Below are 10,827 nucleotides of genomic sequence, written 5' to 3' on the forward strand. Positions count from 1 at the left end.
GATTTCATACCCCGCAGGTAGTTACGGTACAAAATTTGCTTGATCCTTTAAATGTTTTTTTGTTTAACATCCTCCTGACAAAAAAACAGTGAATCCTCTGTAGAAATTGTCTATGATGACATTTTCCCGAAAAACGCTAAGCATTTACCACCCCGAATTTTAAATGGTTTACTAGACGACCATTTACAAAGCATACCTATTAGCTTAACGGTAGCTACTGACGCCTCCCAATGTGATGAAAAGGCAGGGGCCGGAATATATTGCCCTCTTCTAGATTGGCCTTTTCTGTGAGGCTTCCCGACGACACCCCAATTTTCCAATCGGAGTTTCTGGTGGTGGTGCTTGCTCTCCGAAAATTAGAGCCATGGCTTTCTCTTCAGTGGCTGTCATTACAGACCATCTTTCATTGTGTTCGTCCCTTGCTTCTGCTGTGGATTCGCCAATCTTAAACACCTTCCATTCATTACATCCTCCGCATTTGAGCCTTCCTCACATGATATGGGTGCCAGGTCATAGCGGTGTGACAGTCAATGAAGTTGCGGACTGCCTGGCAAAAGCGTCCCTGAATGGCCCCGTACTACCTATCGTTCCGGCCACAGCTTACATCAGAGAAGCGAGGTTTCGCAGACAGAATTTGTTAAGAATGACAACTGGATTTCTTTTAAGATCTAATGATTACCTGCTCCTGAGGTATTCGTGGAGCAAGCAATCATGCCATTCACGGCAGTTTGAGATATCTTTATCAAGGCGCCGCTGCCGGATCCCACCCTTAAATTTTTATTTGCCCATGTCTGGGTGGGCGCTAAATCCCGTCTGCGTATTCTGTGGTGAGCACGGAACCATAGACCATTTTTTTGTTGTTTTGTCGCCGGTACACCATGATGAGAAGACGGTTTTTAGAGAAACCGCTACAACAGCTTGGCCTTTGTTCGAGCAGCCCAGTCATATTGTCGTTTGGAGCCACCATATTTGGGTACAGCCACAAGCCTGTTTTTACCACCGTCCAGAATTTTTTAATGGAATCAAATCGGCTACCTTGGTAATTTTTTTTCAGTATTATTTTTATTCTTACTATTATCATTATCATTTAACCACTCGGCTATAAACATGAGTCTTGATCTCATGCGTTATGCATTTCCCGTTTCATTTCGCTATTCCTTTTTGTTTACTTCTTCCTTCCTTACCATTCATTTTATTTTCGTCCAGGAAATATTTATCTGAAAAACTCTCTGTGCCCCCCAATTCTTGGCCAATCCCCTTGTGTGGGCATGTGCCATTGTATGAGGGTAACAACAACAACAACAACAACAACAACAACAACAACAACAACAGAGCGGCGAAAGACTGACTTTGCAATTCAAGTAAGCAAGTTCCACTCGGCCAGCTGTAGCTATCGCGTCATTCCAGCTTTAACCAGAGCTAAACCACCGCCATTTTTTACTCATTTCTGTTTAAAGTGTACTGTGGCAGATTTGCTTTTTATTTTCATTTATTGTTTATTCGTATTCGTGTATAGAGTGTACACTTCGAGCTGTGTGTTATGTGTCGTCTCCACAACGAAATGGGTATCACGGACGTTCCGCGCTTCAGCATTACAGCACGCGACTCCATATTCACCGACCGCCAAACGCGTCGGCTTCGATCGATGGACAGCATGGAGAGATGAAGTCGGTCTTCTAGAGTAATTTCCCCTGCATCGCAGATGAAGTGCCACTCATCATCGATCCAGTGCGAGCAGATTGCTTCCTGTAAGAAAATGAATGCGTTTGCAGCGCCCCTGAGTGTTCGGAATAGCTTTGGTAATTTTCTTCATGTACCTTTTTTTTTCCTGTGTGGAGAAGAAGCCCTACTGAGACGTCTGGTTACTTTTCCTCTCTTTTGCACAATCGAGCGCTACTAGCGAAGCTTTCGAAATGTTTCTTTCAATATGCAAAGTAAGGGTGTTTTCATAGCTTTTCTTTTCTGCGTTAATAAATCAGTAAAAGTCAGCTATTGGGCTGTTTATCGGGTTTGATAGTCTTTTGTATGTATAATGCACGTGCCGCGGTTTTAAAAGAAAACGCACCATAATTTTTTTTTTGCTGTTTCAGGTCCAACCAAATGGGTATCTCTAATGTAAATACAGCGGTAGGTTGCACAATTAAAAAGTTCTGTAAGACGCGCATCCATCTTGTGCTGGAAAAGAGAATTTCATTTCTTGCGCAAGCGGGAACTGAACGTGAGGGCCTCACTAGTTTTGCACTTATCCTTTGATAATTGCAGATAAATTGAGAGCTGAGTTAGTTGGTACATGCTTGATGAAGGAACCAGCCGTAAGCAGACGAAGTGACATAAGCGAGGTACACGTACACCACAACACTGAACACACCAGTCTCGAGGTGCAGTTGCGCCTCGTTTCTCATCTTTCATCTTTTTTCGACTGCTCATCATCACCTACATAAAAACGCAGTCGCCGCGGTCGGGTTAGAACCCTGATCCGGAGTTCCCGGGTTCGAACCCGACCGCGGCGGCTGCGTTTGTGTGGAGGAAAAACGCTAAGGCGCCCATGTGCTGTGCGATGTCAGTGCACGTTAAAGATCCCCAGGTGGTCGAAATTATTCCGAAGCCCTCCACTACGGCGCCTCTTCTACCTTTCTTCTTTCACTCGCTCCTTTATCCCTTCCCTTACAGCGCCGTTCAGGTGTCCAACGATATATGAGACAGATACTGCGCCATTTCCTTTCGTCAAAAAATCAATCATTATTATTCGTAATCATCACTATCATAACCACCACCATCGTCATTAAGAACATCTTAGCTATGTTAAATGTATACCGAAGAGCGAAGAATGACGGCCTTTGCATGCGTTCTGCCTGAGACAGGCAATGAAAGCTGCCTGTTTTGCAGCTTCGCTAAAAGGTTTCGTGTACAGCGGTACGGCGAGCTTTTCTCTTTTTTTTTTGCTCGTAGAACCCCCAGAAATCAAATGTTTTTTTCATCCTTAGCTTGTTGTTTTAATAGCCGGGCAAACATTTTTCTGTGTGCTAAGAGTACATACCGCGTTTCTAAGTGGGATATATATAGGTAACACATACAGAGTGTTTAAGCTCAGCTTTGCCAAAATTCCCAAACACTCGTAGGACGGTCCCTCTGCTCTCACTAGTGGCGCCATTGTGTTGGGGTCTGTGATGTCATGCGTGATGTCACCGCATGCTAGCCAGTTAGCGTGGGGCGCTGCATTGACCCCATCCATGGCAGTAATGCATGCTGAGCAGTCGGCGTGGCGGTTGATCCAGTGGTTGATTGAAAATGAATCGATAATTTGGAACCCATCCCAGGCTTATGTCTGGGATTTAGTCGAATGCTTTCTAAGAAGTGGTTGGAATCATAGCCCGACGCTACTCGCGTTTCACAGTGCACACAGCATAAACCGCCGTTTTGAAACGCGCACAAACTTTACTGCCGATCATCCTTCCTGAAAAAGGCATTTTTGTTACAGCCCACGCTTCATGCCTCAAAAACCAAGTTTGACCAACACCGTTTCCACATTGAGTTATTGATCAATTCGCTTTCGCCCTGCCATGAGGTTGCCGTCCCGGTTAGCTCACTTGGTAGAGCGACTGATCCGGTGTTGCGGTGGTCCCAGGTTCGAGCCCCGGACCAGGACGAATTTTAACTACGAAGTTCTTGAGAAAGCTGTATAGCGTTTCTTTGTTGCCATATGTCTGAGCCTGAGTGGATGTAAACGAGTAATTCTCTACCTTATTACAGATCCCCTCCATCTTGGGAGTTCCCCTAAACATTTGACCAACACTCTTAAAGGTGCTTTGTCGCTGGAGGATAGATTGTAAGGTGAAACAGTGTTGATAAAGTGGACATGAAGAGACAGTAAAAATTTAGAGCAAGCAATATTGGTGACAATCATAGTATTGCACGGTATCTTTTAGCTGCCTTTTTTGCAAAGATCGCTGTCAACAGCTTTTAGCGATAGTTTTATGGATGACAGACGTTTCCTCTGAGATCAGCGGTGCCGAAGTGGGTGTCGTATTTCGGAACAGAAAACTGAAGCTTTCAAGTGATGGGCAATAATTATGTTATGCAGGTAGGCAGTGCTGCTGGCATCCTCGATATAGCCTATCGCTGTCGCTGAACAGTTATCACTCTCAATTGTTTGCCTGGGGGCACAGTAAGAAGTTCTGGGAGTTTTTCGGGCACCGCTACGGTCAGCAATAACACTTTCTGCTTTCTCTTTCTGCCCATTCCTTCCTCTGTATTCCGTTTGTCCAGAATATCGCTTTTCTTCGCAGGAACACGCTTTTTCGTCTTCTGTTTCTTACGTTGCTGCTGCGTCTGCACTCAGGTTTGCAGACAAAGACGCGCGCCATACATGTAAAGAGGGGCCATGTCTCGATGCGCCCTGCAGCTTCAAGCCACTTTGGGGGAAAAAGGGGGATTCACGCAAACCTCCTGCTCCTGCTGCTGCTCTCATTTCTCTATCTCTTTCGTTTCCTTGCGAGAGGCGGAGAGCCCGGGTGAAGCCCGGCAGACGAGTGCCGTCCATTACGTTGACTAGACTTGCAAATTGCTACTTTGCCGTCCTGCAGACGTCAATCGCCGCAGCGAGCTTTCCCGTCAGAAATGCCCTTTTGCTCCTTTCTTCGCCTTTTCACTTTCCCGCCCTTTGTAGTTTCGCCGCCGGCGACGCCTCTATACCGTGTCATTTCGCTGCGTGTGCCTAGTACGTTCTTTTAGCAAAGGCTGACGTTACGCCGGCGTGTATTTTCCCGACTTTCTCGCGATGCGCGATTTTTATTGTTCGCGGGATTTTCTATTTGATCGCACATGTATGTGCGTACGCTACCGTACTCTGACAAGTTCTAAGCACTGGCTCCGGTGTTGCTTCTAATATTGGCCCTTAGGCAATTCCGCGTTCTTTTATCTCTTCTTTTTGAGTCCAACACGTGTCAGTCAGAGACACTGCCATGTTATTTCACTTTGTTTACATTCACTGAGTTTTGCAATTTTCCTGCCGCCTTCGCACTTTGGAACTTTACTGTCCCATTCTGTGAATAAGGGTGGTCTCTAACCGCGCGTGGCACCCTGACTTTGATGTTTTCATTCTTGTTGACAGCGCGTTAAAGCACAGGGACAGAAGAAACACAGAGGACGACGTAACAGGCGCTGAACTTCAACTTTATTCAAGAATCATCGAAACACTGCATATATACCCATGACAGAGACGCCACCATGCGGCGAAAGTTTTATGCGCTCGTGGAAACAGAGATGATAAGGCAGGTGGGGCAAAATGACAAAGGCTAAAAAAACCGAAAAAATTTGAACAGAGCAGGAAAAAGCAGAGCAAGAAGATGCAAAAACCATACCAAGTCATTTGAAAGAAACACTCCGACACGTGAAAATAGTGGCGCAGATGACAGACAGAATTTTGAAGACGGTTCCCGAAAACATTGAACCAAAATATACGCGTAAAGCAAAAATCAAACGTGGCGAAAAAAGAAAAAAGAAGGAAAGCATAGTGGCAAGCAAAAACCAACAAAGAAAAAGCACAGTGGTGATTGGATAGGCAAACGAAAATTTAACGATACAGGTGAAGCCTACAATTAACGCGGCTAAACACAGACGATAAAATGCACTGGATAGATAAAACGATAAAAAACTGGGAGGAGCATGAAAGATGAAGCCAACAAAAAACACGGCTAAAGCTGAAAGATGAGGTGCATAAAAACAATAAAAGCGAAAAGGAGAGAATAGTGGGAAAAAAATGTTGTTTAACTCCTTTGTAAAACCATTACTACTTCAAACAGGCCCCGATAGAAAGATTAACTCTTTTTTCGACAATGAAACCGAGGGTGCACTTACACATTCACCCTCGTGCCTAGCAGTCTCGGTTGCTTCCACTATTTCACGTGTCAACTTGTTCCTGTGCTTTTTTATCACAATCCCGTCAGGTACAAAAATAACTCAAACCGTGTGTGTATTTACCGATGAAATAGTTTGCAGCATGTATCTGCACGGGTTTTCACCAGAAAATCTCGCGATGTAAAGAGATGCAGAGATGAAGAGGTTACGGTATAAAGCTATCGCTTTTCGGAGGAAGCTCTTAGATTCATTTCGGAGGAAGTCAGTTAGCGAGAGCGCCAATGGGAAATTCCTGCAAACTGCAAGTTAACACGCCTTGACGAGAGGTCTCATTGCAGTCCCCGGAGAGTAAGGGCGCTCGTGCCTTGAGCTGTGCTCTGACTAGTGGCATCACGGCATCGCAATTCCAAAAGCATAAATCGCAAAATTACAACTGAAAAGTTGCTAGCGCTCATCACCCGCGTTGCAGCAAATGTGTAATCGCCGTAATCTTTTGTAGCGATAGCTACATTACGGTAGCATTTCGAGCCTTCAGCGTGGCTGCGCCGTGGCGGTGGCTGCGCCGCCACGCTGTCACGTGGTGCGGAGCAGCTGCCGGCGGCGCGGTGCCGTGGCTGATCACGTGGTTCGTCACGTGACCGAGTTCCACTCGGCCAGCTGTAGCTATCGCGTCACTCCAGGTTTAACCAGAGCTAAACCAACGCCAATTTTTTTTTTACTAATGCATATTGTCACGGAGTTCTCACGGAGAGACGCTTCAACAGCTGGAGTCGGCAAGAGGAGACGGTAATGGCGGCCGATCCCCGATAGCACGATCGCAACCTCATCGTCTTCGCGGACAGCTTGCGCCACCTGGCAACACTAGGTGGCATTATTCCCCCCTCCGAAAAAGAAGGCCATCGCAGTGGTGCCGCCAGCAGCGTAGGCGCGCTAAGGTTCAGAAGGGAAACAGAGAAGAACGCGAGGAAAACGGAGCACACACAGAGTCACAACGGAGGGCCGCTAAGCCGTTATCGGGCATAGTACGGCTTAAGCCGCACAACGTGCACAATGTCAGAGCTGTTGGGCTGTCGACGGTACTTCCAAAGTACATATACTAAAATTGGAACGATACAGAGAAGATTAGCATGGCCCCTGCGCAAGGATGACACGCAAAATCGTGAAGCTCCTCACGCACGATTGTGCGAATAAGTTCCCGCAAATCATCAGGATGCTGTCCGATGGTGGCAAACGATGATGTGACTGCAGCAGCATGCACGGGCCGGTCGTAACTGGCGCAACGCTGTTGCAGGACCTTCTCCATCGTTGTGGCTTCCGAAAGAAATGCAGCAACTGTAGATGGTGGGCTGCGCACGAGGCCTGCGAACAGCTGCTCTTTGACGCCTCTCATTAAGTGCCGAAGTTTCTTCTCTTCAGGCATGGCAGGATCAGCTCTCCTGAAGAGCCGCGTCATGTCCTCGACGTACATTTGTACGCTTTCGTTCGGTAGCTGGACGCGGGACTGGATTGCCCGCTCCGCTCTTTTGCGGCGATCCGCGCTGGTGTAGGCCTCCAGCAGGCGACGGCGAAACTCTCGCCAGGAAGTTAGAACTTCCTCACGGTTCTCAAACCACGTGCGGGCGCCATCCTCTAGGCTAAAGTAGACGTTTCTTAGTTTCGCGGCGTCGTCCCACTGGTTATAAGCAGCCACACGCTCGAAGTGAAGGAACCAGCCCTCCACGTCTTCGAAAAGGTCCCCGTGGAAGGCCTTGGGAACCCGCGGGGTCTGCCAGGTATAGTGGGCAGGTGTAGCACCGGCAGCTTGCGTGAGAATACCGGTGGCTGGTATCATGACTGTCGCGAGTGGTCCAAGCTCCGGTGAAAGTCCCTGCAGCCTCCGGCTGAAGCGGTGTACCGGGGTGTCAATCGGCGCAGGGCTGGCGAAACGGCTCCCTGGAGGGGTTTCTTGCATGAGATACTCGTACCCAGCACCTCCACCAAATTGTCACGGAGTTCTCACGGAGAGACGCTTCAACAGCTGGAGTCGGCAAGAGGAGACGGTAATGGCGGCCGATCCCCGATAGCACGATCGCAACCTCATCGTCTTCGCGGACAGCTTGCGCCACCTGGCAACACTAGGTGGCATTATAATTAGGACGGAAAACTTGGGAATGTTCTAGAAAGATTCGCCTTCATGCTCGAGAAGATGTTCACCTGTTTGCGGATAATGGGGGCTAAAAACATTTCATGCTTAAAATAAAGTGAAAGCAGAAGACTAACTTCATGCTCCAGGTCCGGGGCAATTCATCTCTCAGGCTTCTTCTCAGTCCCGCGCATTAATATAAAATGAAGTTGCTCGAAGGGCAGTGAGTGCTGAAATTCTTTGCACCGCCTTAATTCCGCCGTATTCCTTTAGAGAAAAAGGAATTTATTTTTTAAAGTCCTGCGAGCTATATGCGCAACTGTACAAGGCATTTTCAGTGTATGCTTGCCTGCCTCCTTGGACAAATCACTCATATGGTAGGACACTGGCTCTGAGTTAGATGGAATGAAGCTTCGAACACTGGGATGCAACGCAAATGCAAAGGATGCAACGCAATGCAAAGGAGATGCAACGCAATGCAAACGTACGCAACGCAATGCAAACGTACGCAACGCAATGCAAAAGAGATGCTCTTTGCGTTTAAAAATGGTTAATTTTATTATTGACAATAAAATGTGAAGTGATGCATTGCCATGACGAAACAAAAAGAGAAAAGAAGATACGGATACGAATCCACGTCTATGTTTTGTTGTTTAGCTGCAGAACAAATACGAATTCATGGATACGCTGGCGGGTCTTCGCCGCCTGAAAACGAACTCTTTGAATCCCCGCCGCATAGCTGTTCTTACACTGAAGCTTTGGGACCACCGAATGACAACAAAAAGGCAGCATTATCTTGCTTTTTACGTAGCCAACAATATCGTGCCAGCAAATTTCGACGAATTATCTTATAGGAAAAAAAGAATTGACCCATGCGCGCTGCTTTTCATTTTCCTGGTTGCGGGAATCGACGGCTATACAGGGTGAATACATCCGAGTGAGGAGAAAAGGGCTTCTTATTCCCTTCATTGTCCATTGTTTTCGAGCGGGTCCCGAGAGTGAATTCTTTTTTTTTGTTATGCTCCGTTTACGACTGTTTTTATGCCTTAATGTCTCGCGCACCCCAGCGGTCATTCGTCTGCTAGGATATGCGCGCTAATGAGATGTTTCCTGCAAACACATTCACAGCCCATTTGTAAGAAAACGTATTCTACAAAGTGGCGCCAGACAGCGCCCTCTATATTGTTCGGGCGTCCATGATCATTGTGGCACAAGCGTGCCAACTGGCGCCTGCGACCATGAATTGCTTGCTTTGAAGAACGACGGGAATATGTTTAGCGGGACCGCGAGAAGAAAACGAGACAGTGAATTGTTTGTCGTGGTTTTAAGATTTAAGGGCCTTTCTTTTTGTTGAGGGACGCTCCTCAAACAAATTGGGACTGTGTTCACTAATGCAGAAACATGTACCGCGATTAAAATGAGAGGGCGCAATCGCGCTACTAAATGCGTTTTAAAAAGTGTAAAACATTGCGCCATAAATTACAATAAAATAATGCTGCGATGCATAAAAATGAAGTGAAATTAAATTTTAGACTGCGTTGTAGCGGATATATTGAATAATAGGGACAAAAGTCAAACACAGCGTGAATACAAATATGCACCGAGAAAGTTCCTGAAGCTATATTGATGCAAAACCCGGTTGTTCGAGCTTTTTTATCTTGCGGAGGTCGTGAATTTTATAATGACATAGCCGAGGGCTAAACGACTTGCTTGTCATCTTTATATTGTATTGTTTAAAATGTGGGGTCTATAGATGTCGCAATAAAAGTTGTAATGCATTAACAGTGAAATAATAGGTAGATATAATGAATAAAACTTGACAAGCCGTGAAGGTCCAGCGAATGTTTCGTCCTTCTTGCATGAAAGGAAACGTTGAAAAAAAAATCGTTTGCGCACTGTGGTTCTAAGGCACGTTAAAGTGGCAGAAATTAATCTCCAGCTACCCACTATGGCCCTCCTTGGTGTTGAAGGGGCAGTTTCGGTACGAAAAAAAAAAACTAAATATAAGCAAACAGCTTGACGTTTTACTTCCTGAATTAGCTTCTCGGAAAATTATTGCCCGACATATTGGAGAAATTTACCTTTTGGGTAGTGCAGGAATAGTAGCTTTTTGAAACCGAATCATATACGAGAGGTGCAGCTAAACACCGATTCGAATTCTAATCAAATAGTGATAAAATCTAATCGAATACGAACCGAATATTTTTACGAATAGAATTCGAAATCTGTGCGAATATTCCTTCATAACGAATAATTGCAAGTAGTAGCAGTAGTTTTATTTAAAAATAAAAAGGAAGATAAGATTTTTGCTAGCCCAGGCATCTGTTATCGCTATGAGAAGCGCTTGAGCTGGGGCAACGGAAATAAAGGGATAGCAGGCAGACTGGAGGAATGAAATGAAAAAGGTGAGGGGACAGCCAGAAAGGATGGGGGGGGGGGACTATATACAAGTATTCTATTATATACATATCTGATACGGGTCCCGTTCGACCCAAGATATTAAACTTATTTTTGGAAATGTGGCGGAGTGTTTGAAGCTTGCTTCACCTCCGCCACAGGTTGGCCCGGCATTGCACTGCCACCGGGATCGGCCTGGGACATAATAGCATGCGTCTTTTCTTTCAATCTTTGCACTCCTATCTTTCAACTATCCTACTTTCCGCACGTGGCAGCGATTGTGGCTCAGCTTGAGCCAGTGGGCAGGCCTGTGCGCTTTCGTTTTCATTCTTCCTGACAGCAACAGCAACAAATCGGGCGCGCGGAATGTTCATAAACAAAATGGGAAAGAGAGCACGCGCACGACACAATAATCGTAAGACACCAGTAAGGACTCAACGCTGATCTCTATT

The 10,827-nt window shown here is 46.2% G+C and overlaps 1 non-coding gene and 1 pseudogene across 1 annotated transcript; both read left to right on the plus strand.

Moving 5' to 3' along the window:
- Window positions 1–6,932: 6,932 nt before the first annotated feature.
- LOC144099625 (U6 spliceosomal RNA) lies at window positions 6,933–7,035 on the plus strand. The gene has a single exon (XR_013307449.1). It is a non-coding gene; the product is annotated as a U6 spliceosomal RNA (small nuclear RNA).
- Window positions 7,036–10,444: 3,409 nt separating this feature from the next.
- On the plus strand, window positions 10,445–10,579 carry LOC144099648 (U2 spliceosomal RNA; annotated as a pseudogene).
- The last annotated feature ends 248 nt before the right edge of the window (window positions 10,580–10,827 follow it).

Source organism: Amblyomma americanum, chromosome 7 (assembly GCF_052857255.1).
Source record: "Amblyomma americanum isolate KBUSLIRL-KWMA chromosome 7, ASM5285725v1, whole genome shotgun sequence".
In the NCBI taxonomy this organism is placed as follows: domain Eukaryota; kingdom Metazoa; phylum Arthropoda; class Arachnida; order Ixodida; family Ixodidae; genus Amblyomma; species Amblyomma americanum.